The 22054-nt window shown below is 47.0% G+C and overlaps 1 protein-coding gene across 2 annotated transcripts in view; it reads left to right on the top strand.

Moving 5' to 3' along the window:
* Positions 1-22054, top strand: part of LOC142310094 (olfactory receptor 11L1-like) — a 183600-nt gene that overhangs the window by 11024 nt on the left and 150522 nt on the right. The window contains exon 2 of one of the 2 annotated variants that reach the window (XM_075347563.1): positions 19798-19875. The exons of the other annotated variant lie outside the window; for it this stretch is intronic. The gene's annotated coding sequence lies outside the window, so the exon portion shown is untranslated. The remainder of the gene's footprint in view (positions 1-19797; positions 19876-22054) is intronic. 2 annotated transcript variants of the gene reach the window in all.

The raw sequence follows: 22054 nt of genomic DNA, 5'->3' as shown, positions 1-22054 counted from the left end.
ATTACAGCTAATAATCGTCTTTTATAAGACCTGATCAGGCCGGCACAGGTCTCTGGAGTTATCTTGGCCCACTCCTCCATGCAGATCTTCTCCAAGTTATCTAGGTTCTTTGGGTGTCTCATGTGGGCTTTAATCTTGAGCTCCTTCCACAAGTTTTCAATTGGGTTAAGGTCAGGAGACTGACTTGGCCACTGCAACACCTTGATTTTTTCCCTCTTGAACCAGGCCTTGGTTTTCTTGGCTCTGTGCTTTGGGTCGTTGTCTTGTTGGAAGATGAAATGACGACCCATCTTAAGATCCTTGATGGAGGAGCGGAGGTTCTTGGCCAAAATCTCCAGGTAGGCCGTGCTATCCATCTTCCCATGGATGCGGACCAGATAGCCAGGCCCCTTGGCTGAGAAACAGCCCCACAGCATGATGCTGCCACCACCATGCTTGACTGTAGGGATGGTATTCTTGGGGTCGTATGCAGGGCCATCCAGTCTCCAAACGTCACGTGTGTGGTTGGCACCAAAGATCTCGATCTTGGTCTCATCAGACCAGAGAACCTTGAACCAGTCTGTCTCAGAGTCCTCCAAGTGATCATGAGCAAACTGTAGATGAGCCTTGACATGACGCTTTGAAAGTAAAGGTACCTTATGGGCTCGTCTGGAACGGAGACCATTGCGGTGGAGTACGTTACTTATGGTATTGACTGAAACCAATGTCCCCACTGCCATGAGATCTTCCCGGAGCTCCTTCCTTGTTGTCCTTGGGTTAGCCTTGACTCTTCGGACAAGCCTGGCCTCGCCACGGGTGGAAACTTTCAAAGGCTGTCCAGGCCGTGGAAGGCTAACAGTAGTTCCATAAGCCTTCCACTTCCGGATGATGCTCCCAACAGTGGAGACAGGTAGGCCCAACTCCTTGGAAAGGGTTTTGTACCCCTTGTCAGCCTTGTGACCCTCCACGATCTTGTCTCTGATGGCCTTGGAATACTCCTTTGTCTTTCCCATGTTTACCAAGTTTGAGTGCTGTTCACAAGTTTGGGGAGGGTCTTAATTAGTCAGAAAAGGCTGGAAAAATAGATAATTAATCCAAACATGTGAAGCTCATTGTTCTTTGTGCCTGAAATACTTCTTAATACTTTAGGGGAACCAAACAGAATTCTGGTGGATTGAGGGGGTTGAATAATAAATGACCCTCTGAATAAACTTTTCACAATTTAAAAAAAAAATAAAAAAAGAAATAACATTCTTTTTTGCTGCAGTGCATTTCACACTTCCAGGCTGATCTACAGTCCAAATGTCACAATGCCAAGTTAATTCCGAATGTGTAAACCTGCTAAATCTGCTGGGGGTTGAATACTACTTGTAGGCACTGTACATACTTCATGCTACACACATACACACTTCACACTACCTACACACACCCTTCATGCTACACACACACACACACACACACACACTTCATGCTACCTACACATTTCATGCTACCTACATATTTCATGCTACTTACACACACACACACACACACACACACACACACACACTTCATGCTACCTACACATTTCATGCTACCTACATATTTCATGCTACATACATACACACACACACACACAAACATTTCCTGCTCCATACACACACCCTTCATGCTTGACACACACATCATACTACATATGCTACACATCATGCTATACACGCACACACAAATACACTTCATACTACACACACTGGAGTTCAAAATTAGAGAACAACATACATTTCCTAAATGTTAACGTCATTATGTAGTCCTATGTGATTATATTCTAACATGAGTAAACTAGCAGTATTTTAAGCTTATTTCATAAAGTGAATTTATTCTGAAGCACATAATAAAAATGTAAATGAGATAAATGAAAAAGAACACTGATCAAAATTAGAGAACACTTTCAGATACTTGCAAGCTATTGGTGCTAATCTGGCATGAGGTGCTAATTTTCATATCTGACAAACCCTATGTAACTGGCAGCCTAACTTTCCAGTTTGCACTGACTTTGCAAAAATGGTGTGGGTGTCCAAAGTGACTGAACCCTCCAGCAGCAGGTTGTCCACATGAAGGCCAAAGGGGTGACCCTATCAGCCATAGCAAGATAAGTTGGTCGTTCCAAGTCTGTGATTTCAAGAATATTGCATCTTTACACCATCACAAACTATTTCAAGTCCTCCAAAAAGCCTGGTCGCCCTCAAAAGACATGCAAGAAAGGACAGGATAATACGGAAAATCTCCATGGGTATGGTTTCAATACTGCATCTGGATTTGCTCGCCAGTTCAGCACTGAACAGGGTAAGGATCTGTCACGACGTTTGAGTATTTGGACTGAAAGCCTACTCTGCAGTTACCAAACCTCTCGTTAGCAGAAAGAATCAAAAGGCTAGACTCACCTTTGGTGAGGAGCATATTGTGTGGACAGAGGAGAAGTGGTCCACAGTTCATTTTAGGGTGCTTTCACACTTGCGTTCATCGCAATCCGCTGCTATGTAAAATAGCGCAGTTCGTTAACGGACTGCGCTATTCTCCATAGACTTGTATTGATGACGCACTGTGACGCAAGTGTCTGCGTTGTGTCTGCTGGCCAACACTGAGTTGTTATTTTGACTGAGCACCGGGCGGAGGGAACGCAGCATGTAGCGTTTTTGGTGTCGTTAAAACAACGCACCTTCGCGGATTCCGTTGGAATCCGCCAAGGTGTCTAATGATTGGCTATGGTGGTGGATTCCTCCGCAATGCACTAAGCGTTGGAATCCGCTGACGGATTCCGTCACGTTCTACTGAACATGCTCAGCATGTCCAGCAGATTGATCTAAATCGTTTAAAATCACTCCTGGTCTCTCTCTCTCTCTCTGTCGGTCATTTGGTCTCTCTCTCTCTGTCGGTTGGTCGGTCTCTCCCTCTCACTCCCTCTCTCATACTCACCGATCACGGGCGCTGCGCTGCACAGCTGTCACACTGCTCTGACGGCTTCTCTTTCGAAAATGCCGGCCGCTCATTATTCTGTCTTGTATTCCCTGCTTCCCCCCCCATAGGCGCCAATGATTGGTTGCAGTCAGACACACCCCCATGCTGAGTGACAGTTGTCTCACTGCAACCAATCACAGCCATCGGTGGGCGGGTCTATATCATGCAGTACAATAAATAAATAGATAATTAAAAAAAACAGCGTGCGGTCCCCCCGAATTTTGATACCAGCCAAGATAAAGCCACACGGCTGAAGGCTGGTATTCTCAGGATGGGGAGCCTCCAAGCCTAAAAATTTCAGCCAGCAGCCGCCCGGAATTGCCGCATCCCTTAGATGCGACAGCCCCAGGACTCTACCCGGCTCATCCCAAATTGCCCTGATGCGGTGGCAATCTGGGTAATAAGGAGTTAATGGCAGCCCATAGCTGCCACTAAGTCCTAGGTTAATCATGGCAGGCGTCTATGAGACACCCCCAATGATTAACCTGTAAGTGAAAGTAAAAAAACACATACACCCAAAAAAATCCTTTATTTGAAATAAAAGACAAAAATATACCCTCTTTCACCACTTTATTAAAATCCCCAAATACCCCTCCAGGTCCGACGTAATCCACAGAGGTACCATGACGCTTTCAGCTCTGCTACATGAAGCTGACAGGAGCGGCCATAGACCATGACCACTCTCTGTCAGCTCCACGCAGCAACTGAAGCGAATCGCGCTGTCAGCGGGGATGTCACTGAGGTAGTGACGGTGTGTGTGCGGTGATGATGGGGGTGGTAGTGCCTGGGTGTGTGCGGTGATGATGGGTGCGGTAGTGCCGGGGTGTGTGCGGTGATGATGGGTGCGGTAGTGCCGTGGTGTGTGCGGTGATGATCGGTGTGGTAGTGCCTGCGTATGTGCGGTGATGATGGGTGCAGTAGTGCCTGGGTGTGTGCGGTGATGATGGGGGCGGTAGTGCCGGGGTGTGTGCAGTGATGATAGGGGCGGTAGTACCAGGGTGTGTGCAGTGATGATGGGGGCGGTAGTGCCGGAGTTTGTGCGGTGATGATGGGGGCGGTAGTGCTTGCGTGTGTGCGGTGATAATGGGGGCGGTAGTGCCGGGGTGTGTGCGGTGATGATGGGTGTGGTAGTGCCGGGGTGTGCGCGGTGATGATGGGGGAGGTAGTGCCGGGGTGTGTGCGGTGATGATGGGGACGGTAGTGCCGGGGTGTGTGCGGTGATGATGGGGGCGGTAGTGCTGGGGTGTGTGCGGTGATGATGGGGGCGGTAGTGCTGGTGTGTGTGTGGTGATGATAGGGGCGGTAGTGCCGGGGTGTGTGCTGTGATGATGGGGGCGGTAGTGTCGGTGTGTGCGGTGATGATAGGGGCTCTCTCGGCTAAAGAAAACTAACGCAACGTGTTATTTCACAGGAATTCGTTGCCTTTATTTTCACACTGTTTACAATGCATCCGTCACATGCGTCACACAATGCATTGTGACGGATCGGATGCCAAACGATGTAAGTGTGAAAGTACCCGTAGTGATAAGTGCAAGTTTAATTTATTTGGGTCTGATGGGAAACATTATGTTCGTCGACAAACCGGGGAAAGACTGAACCTAAAGTGCATTAAGAAATCAGTGAAAGGTGGTGGAGGTAGTGTCATGGTTTGGGGAATGTTTTTTGCAGCAGGAGTTGGACCTCTCATACAGCTTCATGCAAGTGTGGATCAGAACCTTCTTCACAAAACACGTGGTTCCTTACTTGCGTTCATCACTCAATCAGCCAGCAGCAGGATAAATGCCCTTTGTCACACAGCAAAATGGGTAAAGGAGTAAAGAAAACATTGAGATAATGAAATGGCCAGTGCTGGTCTAAACCCAATAGAAATTTAGCTACTGAATTGATCAATGCAATAGAGCCCCAACACTACACCAAAGTATTTCTCTACGTTGGGGTCCCTAGCTTGTGTGTGTCCTCTCATGCAGTTAAAAAACTTACCGTGTATGGGAAGCTGAGACCCAGGCTATATATACGTATCATGTGGATTGGCAATAGGTGTGAATGGGGTGGGTTCACAAACGAAAAACTACTAACAAATAAGGAATAACGTTTGGAACTCCATTCTATGTCTGAACTGGGTGCAAAAACCTAAAAAAACATCACTATATGGAGATAAGGTATGCACACCAGTGACTATGCAAGGGGAATACATGTAATAGCAGAAACTGCTGTGTGAATACTGACATGAAAAATTCAATAGCTATATGTAAGAATGAAATGGGAAAAATGGAACCTGCATTACTGCCTTGAATATATGAATATATCTTTATTCATATATTCAGCATCGCGCTGTGTATTGCTGGGCACTCAGCATTTCAGGAAGTGTATTTATTCATTGCGGGCTTTGCCCTTTATATGCTATTTATAGTGGTTATGTGTGAATGTGCCCTTTACGATTTTGTTCACTCTGTGGGCTATTTCCACTCTGTTTAGAGATGTTGGAGGACTAGATGTTCACTATGGCTGTATATTATCCTGCAATTTATAGGTGGTAATACAATTTGTATGTATACATAAGGGGAATTGTGTGTTTTTGCACCTGTGCGATCCTTGCACATTTTAATTGTTTTTAATGTATTATTGTGTGTGTTTTTGGACCGAATAAAAATTATATTCATGTGAATTATATGGACCCTAGTCATCGTATTACTACAATTGGTTGCGCGTCCACTATGCATGAACTTTCCCCTTCCTTGACTCAGTTCTTTCATGCAGGGCGCAGCACCATTGCTTAATTTACCTCAAGAGCTGTGCATCCGTTCCTTTGTGTAGTATGCATGTATTTGTTGACACCCCTGCAATTTGTGGATGCACCCCGGTTCTAGTAATGGGGCTGTGCTGTCTGTCAAGACTAGTGTTTAAGGGGAAATTATTTATCAACATCTTTGGAAAGTTTATCAGACAAATCTATTCATGAAGTGTGAATGATAAATCTATAATGAAAGAAGAAACATTACAATCATATTTCATCCTGGAAAAATATTGATTGTATAGAACGATCCTGCCACCTTGTGGTAATGCCGTAGATTATGAGTTGACTGGACCCGACTATCACTTTATGCCTAAGAAATCTCTTTTTGCGGATTATGATAGCCTTGAATGAACCCCTAGACTCTATCCGAAATCTGCAGACCACATCCAGCCACCATGGCCAGACCTGGGGCCAGACACATACTGGTCCAAATAATCCACTTTCACCATTATTGTTTGCTCTCAGTGTTCTGACAAAAATCTTCTCAGAGGAGCCTTGGAGTCTGCCTGCTGATTGTTTTTCAGAATCAATGTTTTCCTCTGCTTCCATTTCTTATTTTCAATCTTTCATTTTTTTACTCTCCATCTTTCAAGAATTAGAACTTTATTTTTCTGGCGACATAGCAGGAAGGACTTATTTTTTTATAGGATGAGTTGTAGTTTTGAATGATTCCTTTCATTTTACTATTTATTTCACACGTCAATACTGGCATTAAGCTTTTTGTTTTGTTCTTTTTCACTTTATGTTTACTGTATGTTTTATGAACGCAGATGTGCCTTATTTGTTTATTTTTTGTGTCTTTTTAAAGGGGGGAAAAGTTAACTTTTTTAGTTATTATTGATCATTTGATTGTTCTTTATTCTGCAATACAGTAATACTACAATATTGTATGAAATAGCAAAAATCACAGTCTCCTATAAACCCTGAATTAACATTCCAGGAGGATCACTCATCTTAGTAGTGGATGCCAGCTATGTAACAAAACCTGCATCTGCTGGGTATAGTTAAGGCTCAGCTCCTAAGCCTGCCCACCCCATACTTCATTCACCTGTACTCGGCGTGTGACATACATGTCTATGTCAACGGGGGAGAAAGTGTTAAAGGGGTTTGTGACGACATGGACTCTCATGGGTTAAAGTTTCTTAACATTCAGCCAGACATGAAGACAGTTTGTTTATAGATGGGGGATAATCCCTCATTGTTCTACAAGACTCTTGGGAGTTTAGTATTGAAGTTTTTGTTGACTCATGTAATTGTTTTGGCCACTGAAGGCCAGACACCCAGATAACTCAATTATGCGAACTTCCCATTGTATTTCTAAGTGAATTGCTAGATGTGATGTAATTTACCTGTCTCACCCTTGTCTCTGGATATTTGAATATAACTTGAAATTCATCCAATAAGAGAAGCAATCTTGTACAACCAATCCGATAAGGGCACAGTATATCCGAAGGGAAGGCTATGGCTATAAAAAGGGACTCCTTTAAGTCACCAGTTGTTGATGGATGCTGCATGATACAGTCTAAGCTCTTAGGAGCTGGCTAGGGGATCAGAACCAGGATACCTTGTGGACTCGGTCCAGGGACTTTGGCTCTGACTAGAGGATCACTTGGCTACATGGCTTCAATCTAGGGACTTCGATTCCGATTGGAGACCATAACCGCAGTCTAGGGATTTTGACTCCGACTGCCAGGATTATATCATCATACCAGAGACTACTTAAGGAGGAAACCCAGGTTGGGACAATCCAGTCACCTGGCTACAGACTTTGCAGACCTCAGCTAGCTTCCTAAATCTGGTGTTATTCCAGTCTCGGTGGGTGCCCGCCGAAAGCGGGGTGCTGCTGGATTGGAGTAAGTAGCCCTGGAAGCTCTGAGGCAAGGACATTCTAAATCCCTGGTGAGCCAGCGGAAGGGTGAGACTCTGTTGCCTGTTACATTTGTGTGTTTTGCTGGTTATGTGTTATGTGCCGTTAATTGTTTGGGGATCTGATAAAGTCTTAATATTGTGATTCCCTCACCCTGTATTGTCTGAGTAGTGTTCCGCCCACGGTTAAGGAAGCTGGTGTTCAGTTGGGATGAGCCCTGGGCCAAGCTGTCTTTCTAAAGGCGGCCGGGCCAGCGGACGAGAGCACCCACTGAGCCTGTGTCTCTACAGGGTTTTCCACTGAATTGCAATTGAAATTTCAAAAACTCTCATTTTAGCGTGTAAAATGACTCCCAATTTTTCAATGTACCTAGTCTCTTTCTGCAGTCACTATCACTGCCACAGCCCCATCTGTTGACAAGTTGTGCATCTGGATTTTGATGCCTCTGGATGCCTGTACTGCAGTTCACGTCCTGTTGAAAATCTAGTACAGGCTTTGCGTCCCCCAAGCTGTCTCATTGATTGTAAGACCTCCTCCTACCAGAGCCAGTCAATTAGTCTTACTTTAGACGTGACCAACACAGTTATGTGATGGGCACTGCATTATGGAGAATGAGGAAAAAAGGACCCCACGCCATAATTTTTTATTATTAGTAATTTAAAGTTGTCAATGACACTGGTTCCAGCACCAATATATTTGTGGATCCTGGACCAATATACGGGCTCAGTGGTGGTAATCAGGGCTTGCGTAAGGATTCCAGCAGATAACATAGGATCCTTGTCTGTCTTTGGGCACCTTCAGATGTCATGTTTTCACTTGTAATTATAATAGTCTACAGGGTATGAGTGATTTTTCTCCTTTTACACAGTGGTCTGCACACACGCTGTAATGCCGAATCCAACGTCCCTGCACTTTCCCTCTTCCTCCCCTTGGCAGGGGCGCCGGTACACTCACCTTCCTCAGCGGCGGTTCCCGTATCCCCTCACTAACTCCTGCTTCCAGTGACTGCGCATACCCCACAGGTCTCCTGGGAGCACTCTTAGGGCATGCACTTCTTACATAGTAACATAGTGGGGGAAGTGGTGATGGCCAACTCACTGAATGAATTTAAGAGAGGAATGGATGCTTTTCTTGAAAGCAACAGTATAGAAGGTTATGAATAACATAATATTACAGGTAGATAGTTAACCCAGATTAGGAGTCGGGAAAGAATATCTTTCCCTATGAAGAAAATTGTCTCCTACTCTGTGGGTTTTACCTTCCCCTGGTTCAACACTGCAGAACAGCTGCACTAAAAATAGGCTGAACTAGATGGACATAAGGTTTTCCTTCCGCCTTACAAACTATGTTACTATGTTATGTTACTATGTTACCTGTATTTCAATACTTGCCATTTAGTCTGTACAAGCCGTCCTGCCAATGCCAGCTGTCCAGTCTGTACCTGCCTGCCAATATCAGCCTGTATGAGCCTGCCTGTCAGTACCAGCCAGGTCCACCTGTACCAGTCTACCAGGCAGTACCATCCTACCTTCCTGTACCAGCCTGCCTGCCTTCTCCAGTTGTCCAGGCTGCACTTGAGTCTGTCCCTGCATGCTACAGTATACCGAAAGTTCCCTTGAAGTATCTCCTCCATGATTAGCCTGATCCCGTGGCGCATCCACTCCCACCAGCGTGACATACGAGCAAAGACTTGTCCAGTATTGATTCCATTCTCCAATCAAAATTGCCAATGCAAATCTATATAAAGCACAAAAGAAATGGGGCATGAGAAAAGTCCAAGACTGGAGTATTTTGTTCCCAAGAACAATAATTTTCAACAAGACAAATGTATGAATAAATACAATATGCAATTGTCGCGGGCGGGGAGGACGCCGTCGCTGCGCTCTCTAACGCTCGGGTCCGGCGCTGCTGCGGCTGCTGCTGCTCGGTGGCTCGAGCAGTGGGCCGGATCCGGGGACTCGAGCGGCGCATCTCGCCTGTGAGTAAAAGGGGTGGTTGGTTTGGGGGATTTAGTCCGTGACGCCACCCATGGGTTGTGGTGAAGGTAGGTACCACCGCTGCTGGTGATGGGGATCCTGGGAGCGATGGTATGGAGCAGCTGGGATGTTGTTTTCCCCCTCCATGGGTAGGGGTCGGTGGTCCCGGGGCCCGGTGGTGTGACGGGGAGGCAGGGTTGGTGAGGTGCAGGGTTGCAGGGACAGCGCGGCGTGGTGCCGGATGGCACGGGTGTACTCACTCAGTAAGAGATGCACAAAGTCCTCGGTAAACCAAACGGCTGGATGGACGGGTCCTGCAGCCGGCTGCAGTGTCTCCCCGGACAAGTGATGGCGGCTGTCTTTCCCTGCACCTTTGTGTACTTGTTTGACTACGGTGGATCCCCAATGGTAGTCCGCTCCCCGGTGTATGGATGCCGGAGGAGCCCGTTTGGCCGCAGGCGCTGGCGCTTGGGTCTCTAGCCTTAGGCGGTAACTGTATACCCTCACGGTGTGGGCGGTTGCCTTCTATCGGGTCTTTGGCTGTTAGGAAACCCCTGGGGTTCCTGTCACACTCGGATTTGACTGTTGACGGCGACTCCAAGCCTAGTCAGAGTACGATGGCCCTGCCTGTGTGTGCTGGCTTCACTTTGCTCCCCAACGCCCGACCCCGGTCCTACGGTTCCGCGTTGATTCACCACTGCTGCAGACGGCCACCACCGTCTGCCAACCTTGTTGTTAGTGCCTGGGCCCCAAACCCAGACACTCTTCACTTCAACCTCCTCCACTGAACTCCTGAACTGTTCTGTCAGTTTTCCCGCCTCCAGGCCTGTGAACTCCTCGGTGCGTGGGGCCAACCGCTTGGCTCCGCCCCACCTGGTGTGGACATCAGACCCTGGAGGGAGGCAACAAGGGTTTTGTGTTTGGCTAATGTTACTGTCTAGTGGGGGTAGGGGGTGTGAGTGTTACCTGTGACGACCTGGCTAGTCCAGGGCGCCACACAATCAATAAAAAGCAGGGTGCTATATTATGCAAGGCATTACACTACTAATAAACCAGTGAAATAAAATATAATTCTAGGCATATGTACTGTATAAAAAAAAGAGTATACAGTGATTACAGGTAAGTATCGCTCATTTAGGATAAAAAAAAAAGTCTCCAATATCAAGTAGTGTCAAGCTCCCCGGGTCCTGGCGCCGCCTGGCACTCACCGCTCCGGTCCCCGGTCCTCCTGCCCGTGGCTGTGCTTTTCTCTCCCCCTCCTGTGCGTCTTCCGTGCCTCCCGTCCGCCAGTCACGGCGTCCTGCTGCGACCCGGAACTCTCTGCCTCGCTCCCCTGCATCTCCTTCACCCTCCTCTCTGCTTCCTAAGCTGGTCTCTGGCACTCGGGCCTCGCGCATGCACATTAGGGCGCACGCGCGCTCACTCACCTCTTCTTTAAGGGCCAGCGTCCCGGGAACAGGATATGGGTGATTTCAGGTACAGAATATATAAGACTTCCTTTTTCATGTGGGCAGTGCCTGTTCAACGTGTTTCCATAGCTAGGTGTTCAGGTACCTCTGTGCCTTGTCTCCCAAACAACACTGTCTCTTCCGCAGAACCCGTCTGCCGCCCTGACCTGGTCCAGATTGCTGATTCCGCAGGAAATATCCCGGTGACCGTCTGCTGAGGATCCCGCCATCTTTCGTCAGCCTGAACCTGTCACCGATCCCCGATTCCACCTGGTAACCTCAGCCTGCATGTCTCGCTGGACCCGGACCCCGTCTGCTGTTCCTACTCGTCCTGCCTACGGTGCCCTTTGGACTCATAGACATATCCTGTGCAGACCCCTGAAAGACTCTTACCTCGTACCCCTAGTGTTCCAGCTACCGTGCATCTAGGCCCTCTGGTGGGGTGATCGGACAGTCCCTGTACAGGGGTTAGCTCCGGGTTGCCTCTCTGGGGGAGTCCAGTGCATGGTCCCGTGAATCCACCTCCAGGACATTACAAGTAGTAAGACTCAGAATCTAAACTTACAGAATGCAGCAGCCATTTTTAGGGTGATTTAGAATGGTGAAAAATCTTCAGAGCTCAGTAATAGAGATTGTAAGAGAATGTCCTAAAAGATGGGACAAATACTCCAGACAATAATGTTATACAGCTGAAGCGGTGAAGATGATGAGTGTAGTAGTCTGTGAATAATACAAAGATTAATTGAAAGGTGGAGAGTTTCAATTACAATTACAGCAACAGAAAAAATATTTGAAATCATTGTGAGTTAGAGCGACTGTTGTGAGTGTCACGGGGTCCTTCTCCCATATCACACAATCAACAGAGCAAGAGATGGCGGTACAATCCAAAGAGCATTTATTCCAAGCAAATCAAATGGTCCATAAAATAATCCACACAACAGAGGGTAAAATTAGTCCAGTAACACAAATATAGTCCGGTAACTGATAAATATGCAGGTCTCTCTCAGAAGCCAGTTTCTCCCAGAGGTTCAATCTTCCTGCTCTTGAAGTTCTCAAACAGACTGCCCAAATTCTTCAGGTAAGCAGAGAGTTTAAGTGGATCTCACGCCCCCTCCCCTGACATAGGAACAAAAGCCTGGCAGGGGAGGAATTAAACCTGCAAATGGGACAATGTACACACAAGGAACACAGAATGGACAGTGAACCACGCCCAAACATTAACCCACACAAAATGGTACACAATCCACAATATTCCACCATCACAGTGAGTTTTTGTATTTTGTTGTGCAATCCTTTTTGTAAAGGGATAAATACTTGTTTTAGAAAAATACGGAAAAAAAATCAGCTACAAATCTATTTTTTTTCCTCTCTAAATACATAGATTGATCTGTGATGCTACTTCAAAGTATGGTTGTCAAAAAACGTGTTTTTTGTACATCAGTTTTGCTAGTCACATTTTTTTTAAATCTTTACATACCGCACCCTGTTGCAGGTGCTGGCTTTTTGGTCTTGTACCTATGTAACATTCCTTATCACGTCCCTTTTGCTAAGAGAAATGAATATTGTTAAAATAAAAAATAGACAAAAATGTTTTAAAAAAATCTAGGTATTTAAATGTGCAGGTCTGATTTTATACACTTGCTTTAGCAGTTCAATTTGCCAATTGAAAAGATTGACAAAATTATTTATAGTGATGTGCATAGTAAAAGATAACAAACAACAATAAAAAAAAATAAAAATGGTAATAGATGGGGTAATGTAAAAGTAAAAAAAAAGAAACTACTTAGACTTCTTTCACACATCAATGCAAAACACAAAGGTTTTGCTTGGTTCGTGGTGAAGGTGTGTGTGTGTTCCATATGCTGTCCCTGTGCTATCCATGTGCTATCCATGTGACATCTGGATAGCACACGGACAGCATGAGCTGATATACTTATCTTTCTCCGGTGCTGCTGTTACTTCTGGGTCCGTGGTGAGTGCAGTGAATATGCATGAGCATAATGAGTTGGCCCGGAAACAACAGCAGAGGCAGAGACAGTGTGGTGCCCCTGAGGCTTCAGTTGCCACAGGGTACTGCATCTCACCAGAGGTGTGGTACTCATCCTGAGTAAGGAGGATGTCGGTGCCGGTTCACAACATCCACAACCACACATAGGCCAGTTGTCCACTCACCGGGACAGGATTAGGGTAGGGTCATTTAGGATGGTCACCATATCATCTGGGGCCTCCCACCCACTAACTATGGGGATCAAGTGGGCTGGGTGACTGATCAGGAGAGTAGGAGCCACACAAATGTGGCACCCCTGAGTGTCAGGTGCCACAGAGTACTACATCTAACCCCGGATTCCTGGAAGACCAGTGCTGATAAAACACCACAAACACACACATCCACGCCCTTTTCCCCAGACTGGGTAACAGGCTAGAGACGGATCTGATGGATGGCCAACTATTGGTCGGGACTCATCCAATCCACTAGTCATAAACCTGGGAGGAGGAGGGGCTATTCAGTGGAGTGATGGGAGGCGGACATCTTGTCAGAAAAAAGCCAGTTAGATGTTCAGTCAGCAAGATGTTAAGTCAGAAGTCAGTACACAGATGGAAAGTGTAAAGTGACTGATTGAGTAAAAAGGGAGTACGGTTGCCAGGGAGAGTATGGCATGAGTACTCACTAGACTGAGCACTGATGGGGTACAGTGCCCTAGTTCAGAAAAATGCTTCATTTTTACCTGATGATAATCTGCCCGGTGAGGGGACCATCAAGGACCTCACCGACGTTAGTGTCCGGGGCACAGCAGCAAAGAGGGAACCTGAGAACAGGGACAGAGGTCCGACCCAAGAGAGGTTCAAGCAGTGGCGTAACTAGAGTTTGATGGGAAGTTCAGACCTGTGCCTCCCCGTACACCGACACTTGGGATACGGGATAATGACGGGGTATGGGATAAAAAGCACCCAGGTTTCCAATGATCTGAAATCCCTCTATCAGCACCCAACGTTCCTATGTTCTGATATCCATCTTGTCTTCGGCACCCATCTTTTCCATACTCTGCTATACATCTTTCCCTCAGCACCCAGCTTTCCCATATCAGAGCATGGGAAAGCTGGGTGCTGAGAGAAGATGTATAGAAGAGCATGGGAAAGCTGGGTGCTGAGGGAAAGAGCCTTTTTCCCTCAGCCTCAGCACAAAACATTCCCATCCCATGCTTGTATCTTTCTCCCCCCTTGTATATAGTTCTCCAAATACTATAATGGCCCCCGCATAGCCTTCCATATAGTATAAAGGGTCCCACATAATCCTTCATATATTAGAATGCAGCTACATAGTCCTCCATGTATTATAATGCATTTCCCATAGTTCTCCATGTATTATAATTCACCCCATAGTTCTCCATATATTATACTGCACCACATAGTCCTCCATATATTATTATACACCCCTATAGTCCTCCATGTATAAAATAGCCCTCATACCCCCCCAAGTATTATAATGAATGTCTCATAGTTCTCCATGTATTATAATTCAGCCCATAGTACTCCATATATTATACTCCACCACATAGTCCTCTATGTTTTATAATGCACCCCCATAGTCCATGTATAAGGTAGCCTCCATAGTCCTCTATATATTATAATGTAGCCCCCATAGTCCTATATGTATTATAACGCAACCCCATAAAACTTCATATTGTATTTTGCAGCCCCATACTCCTCCATGTATAATGCACCCCTATATTCCATGTATAAGGTGTCCTTCCAGCCCCATAGACCTCAATGTATAACGCAGCTTTTTTCCATGTATAAGGTGTCCTTCATGTTTATTACGCAGCTCCCCAGACCTTCATGTATAATAATGCAGCCAGCCTCCCCAGGCCTCCATGAATAATAATGCAGCCAGCCTCTCCAGACCTCCATGTATAATAATGCAGCCAGCCTCCCCAGGCCTCCATGTATAATAATGCAGCTAGCCTGCCCATGCCTCCATGTATAATATAGCAGCCAGCCTCTCCAGGCCTCCGTGTATAATAATGCAGCCAGCCTCCCCAGGCCTCCATGTATAATAATGCAGCCAGCCTCACCAGGCCTCCATGTATAATAATGCAGTCAGCCTCCCCAGGCCTCCATGTATAATAATGCAGCCAGCCTCCCCAGTCCTCCATGTATAATATAGCAGCTAGCCTCTCCAGGCCTACATGTATAATAATGCAGCTAGCCTCTCTAGGCCTCCATGTATAATATAGCAGCCAGCCTCCCCGGTCCTCCATTTATAATAATTCAGCAAGCCTCCCCAGGCCTCCATGTATAATAATGCAGCCAGCTTCCCCAGGCCTCCATGTATAATAATGCAGCTAGCCTCCCCAGGCCTCCATGTATAATAATGCAGCCAGCCTCACCAGGCCTCCATGTATAATAATGCAGTCAGCCTCCCCAGGCCTCCATGTATAATAATGCAGCCAGCCTCCCCAGTCCTCCATGTATAATATAGCAGCTAGCCTCTCCAGGCCTACATGTATAATAATGCAGCCAGCCTCCCCAGTCCTCCATGTATAATAATGCAGCTAGCCTCTCTAGGCCTCCATGTATAATATAGCAGCCAGCCTCCCCGGTCCTCCATTTATAATAATTCAGCAAGCCTCCCCAGGCCTCCATGTATAATAATGCAGCCAGCCTCCCCAGTCCTCCATGTATAATATAGCAGCTAGCCTCTCCAGGCCTCCATTTATAATAATGCAGCCAATCTCCTCAGGCGTCCATGTACAGTATAATGCAGCCTCCTCATGCCTCCATGTATAATATAGCAGCTAGCCTCCCCAGGCCTCCATGTACAGTATAATGCAGCCTCCCTAGGCCTCCATGTACAGTATAATGCAGCCTCCCCAGTCCTCCATGTACAGTATAATGCAGCCTCCCCAGGCCTCCATGTACAGTATAATGCAGCCTCCCCAGGCCTCCATGTACAGTATAATGCAGCCTCCCCAGTCCTCCATGTACAGTATAATGCAGCCTCCCCAGTCCTCCATGTACAGTATAATGCAGCCTCCCCAGGCCTCCATGTACAGTATAATGCAGCCTCCCCAGGCCTCCATGTACAGTATAATGCAGCCTCCCCAGTCCTCCATGTACAGTATAATGCAGCCTCCCCAGGCTTCCATGTACAATATAATGCATCCTCCCCAGGCCTCTGACCACCGTGTACTCACTAATTTATTTATATATATATAAAAAAAACAAGTACTCACCGCTCTCCTCCTTCCACCATCGCTGCTCCGTCCTTCCCTCTACTCGCTCTCCCAGTGCTCTGCTTGGCGTCCTCCCTCCCTGTGCTCTGTGCACTCAGCACAGCAGTCGCACAGGAGTGACATCACCACGTAGGCACAGGGGGAGAATGATGATGCATAGAGCGGCGCCAGCCGCTCTATGCTTCATTATTACTGTGCGCGGTGACGGGGGGAGGGGGTCTCGATGCCACCACTGCCACCGCTGACACAGGGCAGGGGGGTTCGGTGTCGGCGCAGCCCCTGTGTTGTCTGAGTTCTTCCTATACGTCTGCATCACCACACTACAACCGCCATCATCCTCCCCTGGGGCCCAGCTCTATTTGCGGAGAGCCAAGCCATAATATCCAAGCTGCCCATTACCATCAGCCCCAGCAGAGAGAGAGACTTTGCAGCGGCGGCTTTATCGATATAGCCACATATCGCAAGTGGCGTCACGAGAAACACTTTATTTTTATTTCTCCCTTGTACAAAATTCCTTGTTAAGCGACCCCCAGGGTCACGGTACCGGGTAACGGCCACCCATGATACGTCCCAGTGAATACAGGGACCGGGACCGAGTACCCCAAAGCCCTGGGGTGCGTCACACACATACTGAGAAATTCGACCACCAGGACCCAAGTGAGACTCAGGAGAATACTGTCACTGAGGGGAGAGCTAATAGTTCCCTCAGGATCGGCGCACACCTCAGGGTGCGGAGCCCTAGGCTGGTGGGCATTTCAGGGCCTGCCAGTAGAATCCGCCGGGTAGAAGATTTCAAGTCTTATGGCCCACAACAGCGCCCGAGGCAAAGCAGCACATAGAGCAAGCAGCCGTGACCATAGGGCGGCCCATCAACGGACTCATGCTGCCTGCTATACGGGACAGGGAACATAACCACTCCAAGGACTCAGGTCCCTGTTTAGCTTCAAGTCGCAGGGACTCACACAAACACAGTGCAGGGAGGAAGGACTCACGAAGTATCCCTCCGGTACCGACCCAACAACGATCCGGGATTGTCTGAAGCCCATCACAGCTGAGTCTGGCAGTCCAATGGCAGGAGCAACTCAGTGAGTAAACACCTTACACTGCAACCGCTGTGTCGTCTGATCCTTCCCGCTCCCCACACTTCCCACGCTTGGGTGGACAACTACTCTCAACATCCTCCCTGGCGCCTAGCTCTGCCTGTGGAGAGCTTCAACATCTGAGCTGCGTTACCATCCGCCCAAGCAGTGCTGGAGACAGGTTAGTATAAAAATTATTTTGTTTTATGTGACTTTTGTTTTCTCCTGAACGTGTCACACTGATGTCACGCGGATCACATCAGTGTGTGGTCCGTGTGACATCCGTGCTACCGGCAGAAAATGGACATGTCGGGGTGTGAAGCACACAGACACGTGTGTGCTCCACATAGACACACAGTCCATGTGAAAACACAGATGTGTAACCAAACCCAATAATTTTAATGGGTCATCGTGTGTCCGTGTCTCCGGTACGTGTGAAAACGGATGTCATACATGTCGAAGAAATGGATGTGTAAAGAATGATTAAGACTGAGAAAACCACTAGCAGAAGCCCCATCACCACTATTACCATTAGCCATTCAGGCAGTAGTACTACCAAACACAGGCCACAGATGGCCTGTTTTGCCTCTGGCATGCATATTAGTGGCAAAAAAGTGGAGGATGTTATAAAATATATGGCACATCACTCTTCTCAGTCAAAGCAGGATAATGTTACGTCTGATAGTGACACCAGCAGTTTAAGGACACATTTACACTTTTAGTATCTGATCAGTATTTTACCTCAGCAATTGTAAACCAAAACTAGGAGTGGATTAAAAATGCAGAAGTGGTGACATGTTTCTGTAAGGCTGGAATCACACTTGCGAGTGTAAAATCGGTCCGCTTCTCATGCTGGAAAGTCGGACGATTTTCGTTCACTTTTCATCAGTGTGCTGTCAGTGTGCAATCAGTTTTTACCCTCAGCAGCTGCTATTCATGTACTGTTATGTACAGGAGCATTTACAGTGTTCTCTACTACATGCGTGAAATGTATTGAGAAAAACACATGTCACTAGGATAGTGTATGTGCCATCCGTGTGACATGTTTTTTTTCACGCACCCATAGACTTGCATTGAAGAGTCTCGTGCGAGAAACTCACCAAAACACAGCATGCTGCGATTATTTTCTCAGTCCAATTTGGACTGAGAAAAAAATAGCAGATGGGAGCTGCCTCATTGATTAACATGGGTCCGAGTGCAATGGGAGATTTTCTCGCATTGCACTCGTGCGAGTTAATCGCAAGTGTGAAGCCGGCCTTATACTTTTCCTCTGATTGTTCCACTCCAATACTGAACGTGTGAACGAGGCCTAAATCTGTGTTCTGCACAGAACAGTCTGCTAGATCACAAATTACATGAGGGATTATTTTGTGTCTGTTTTTCAATTTTAAAAACCTGAAAATGTTGTCAGTGCACTGTTATTAAATGGGTTGTTGGTTACCACTGGTAATCATTCGTTTCTATGCTGAGGTCACTTTCACATGTTGTGTTTGTGAAAAAAAGCTTGAAAGAGGATGGACACAGTCCTAGGAGACCATAGAGTGTTATACACATCTTTTCCAGTCAGTTGGAGAATTTGCAGTACTGTGGTTGTTGACAAACCAGTTAACTAAAATCAAACAGCAAAACTTCATTTTTTTTCAGAAAAATTTGACTAATCTTGCATATTTCAATTTCAAGTTAATCATTCATCTCTACTACTAAAGCTTTCATTCCTTAAAGATTTATTATCTTTCAGCACTATTTTCACACCTGCCTAAAACTTATTCACAATTCTCCCCATTCCTGATGAAGGCATTGCTGAAACATACGTCGGGACTGACACCACACTGCTGTGCTATGCTTCCCATGTTGGCCTGCTGCATTTCTAGGTATATCAGGTATATGTCAGTAGCGTAAATAGAGTTTTATGGTCCCCGTTGCAAAGTTTGGACCTGGAGACCCCCAAAGTACACCGACACTCGGGGTACAGGATAATAACGCCGGCACTTGGAGTATGGGATAATGATGCTGACACTCGGGGTACGAGACAATGGCCCTGACACTTGGCTGTTTCCCTCAGCACCCAAGGTTTACATGATCTGAAATCCTCTTTCTGTCAGCACCCAGCTTTCCTATGTTCTGATATCCATCTTGTCCTCAGCACCCAGCTTTCCTATGTTCTGATATCCAACTTGTCCTCAGCACCCAACTTTCCTATGCGCTGCTATACATCTTTCCCGCAACACGCAGCTTTCCCATGCTCTGATATACAGCTTTCCCTCAGCATCCAGCTTTCCCATGATATCAGAGCATGGGGAAGCTGGGTGCTGAGGGAAATAGCCTCTACATATTAGTAATTGTATATTATATTATGATTATAAACTGTTCATTTATGACATTTCTGGGCTATGTGCAATATTATATTATGTTCTATCTTTTGCCAGTTGGTACCTGTATTTTAAGAATTCTTTTGCTATTATGGGCGTGGGCACTCATCGTGAAACATGCTTCAGCAGCTGCTAGTAAGTAACTCTTCATATTACTCATACATGCTCACAATTGTTCCAGCCATGTGGCACCTTGTCTGATTTATTCTAAATAAAAATGTGTTTATTTTGGACATATGATTGTTTTTTTTGTTTCTGTTTTTGGTTATTCACAATTCTCTATAATTGAAAAATATTTTATAGTTAACCCCTTCACCCCCCAGCCTGTTTTCAGCTTCATGACCTGGACATTTTTTTCAATTTTGACCAGTGTAACTTTATGAGGTTTTGACTTTGAAACGCTTCAACGGATCCCAGTGATTCCAAGATTGTTTATTTGTGACATTTTGGACTTCATATAAAAGGCAGGACAAAGGTAATGTGATTTTTGTCCTGAAGACGGAGACATCTCCGAAACATGTAGACAAATAAAATCACTTCTTTAAACAAGATTTGGACTGGATTCCAGTTTTGCGACAATGCAGTGAAAAGCGGGCTTTACACGCTACGATATCGCTACAGCGATCTCGTTGGGGTCACGGATTTTGTGACGTACATCCGGCCGCTGTAGTGATGCCATTGCGTGTGACACCTATGAGCGATTTTGCATCGTCGCAAAAACGTGCAAAATCGCTCATCAGCGACATGGGGGTCCATTCCCAAATATCGTTACTGCAGCAGTAACGATGTTGTTCCTTGTTCCTGCGGCAGCACACATTGCTGCGTGTGACACCACAGGAAGGAAGAAGCTCTCCTTACCTGCCTCCCGGCCACAATGCGGAAGGAAGGAGGTGGGCGGGATGTTCGTCCCGCTCATCTCCGCCACTCCGCTTCTATTGGGCGGCAGTTCAGTGACGCTGCTGTGACGTTGCTGTGATGCTGAACGAACCGCCCCCTTAGAAAGGAGGCGGTTTGCCGGTCACAGCGACGTCGCAGGGCAGGTAAGTAGTGTGACGGGTCCGCGCGATGTTGTGCGCCATGGGCAGAGATTTGCCTGTGTCGCACAACCGATGGGGGCGGGTACGCACGATGGCGATATCGGTACCGATTAGAGTTGAGCACGGTTCGCGGTTCGAGGTTCTCCAGTTCGCGGCTTGAGTGATTTTGGGGGCTGTTCTAGATCGAATTAGAACTCGAGCTTTTTGCTAAAGCTCGATAGTTCTAGATATGTTCGAGAACGGTTCTAGCAGCAAAAAGCAGGGCTTTTTACAGCTACAGTGTGCAGGAGCCATCGCTGGCAGCCTGCCAGAAGCTGGTAACCAAGATAAACATCGGGTATCCAAGCAAAGCGCTTTGGTTAGTAACCCGATGTTTATCCTAGTTACGTGCAGGAAGCCCACACTTCCCCGCTCAGCTCACTCCGCCCCCTCCTGCACGCGGCATGTACACATACACACACACACACACACTCACACTCACCTGTCCCCAGCCAAGCAGTCCACGACACTGACGTCCTCAGCGCCACCCACTTCGCACTCCACCGCCAGCACACATGGCTCCGCCCACCTGCACTCTGCACACATAGTCCCGCTCGGCTTACCTGCGGTGATGAAGTCCCGACCTCAGCGCTGTCACTGTCCTCCATGGCCGCTGCTTGTCACATCACCTTCTCTCGCTTCCGACCCGAGACTGACTAGCGGTGACGTCACCGGCCGCTCGCGATACTTGGTTGTGAAGGCGGCGGTCATTGAACTCAGTGACAGGTGCTGTCAGCAGTGCAGGAGATCAGCGCAGGTAATGTACCTCGCTGACAGCAGCACTTGTCATCCCCTGCAGTGACCTGGGCTGACCCATTGATGTTAGCTCAGGTCACTGCACTGCTCTCCCAGCCAATGGGGAACATCCTGCTCTTCATTGACTGGGACAGTGTGGATCGTCATGACAACCCCTTGGATTACACCAGACCTGGATTTGTTTTTCTTTCTAATAAATTGGTTAAAGAGGGAATGTATTGGGGAGTGTTTTTTCAAATAAAAATGTGTTTGTCGTCTATTTTTTTTTATTACTGACTGGGTTGGTGATGTCGGGTATCTGATAGACGCCTGACCTCACCAACCCTAGGGCTTGATGCCAGGTGACATTACACATCTGGTATTAACCCCATATATTACCCCATTTGCCACCGCACCAGGGCACGGGATGAGCTGGGGCGAAGCACCAGGATTGGCACATCTAATGGATGCGCCACTTCTGGGGCGGCTGCGGCCTGCTATTT

Source organism: Anomaloglossus baeobatrachus, chromosome 5, assembly GCF_048569485.1.
Source record: "Anomaloglossus baeobatrachus isolate aAnoBae1 chromosome 5, aAnoBae1.hap1, whole genome shotgun sequence".
Classification (NCBI taxonomy): Eukaryota; Metazoa; Chordata; class Amphibia; order Anura; family Aromobatidae; genus Anomaloglossus; species Anomaloglossus baeobatrachus.
The sequence above is the reverse complement of the archived record's forward strand: the minus strand, read 5'-3'. Positions and strand labels throughout refer to the sequence as shown.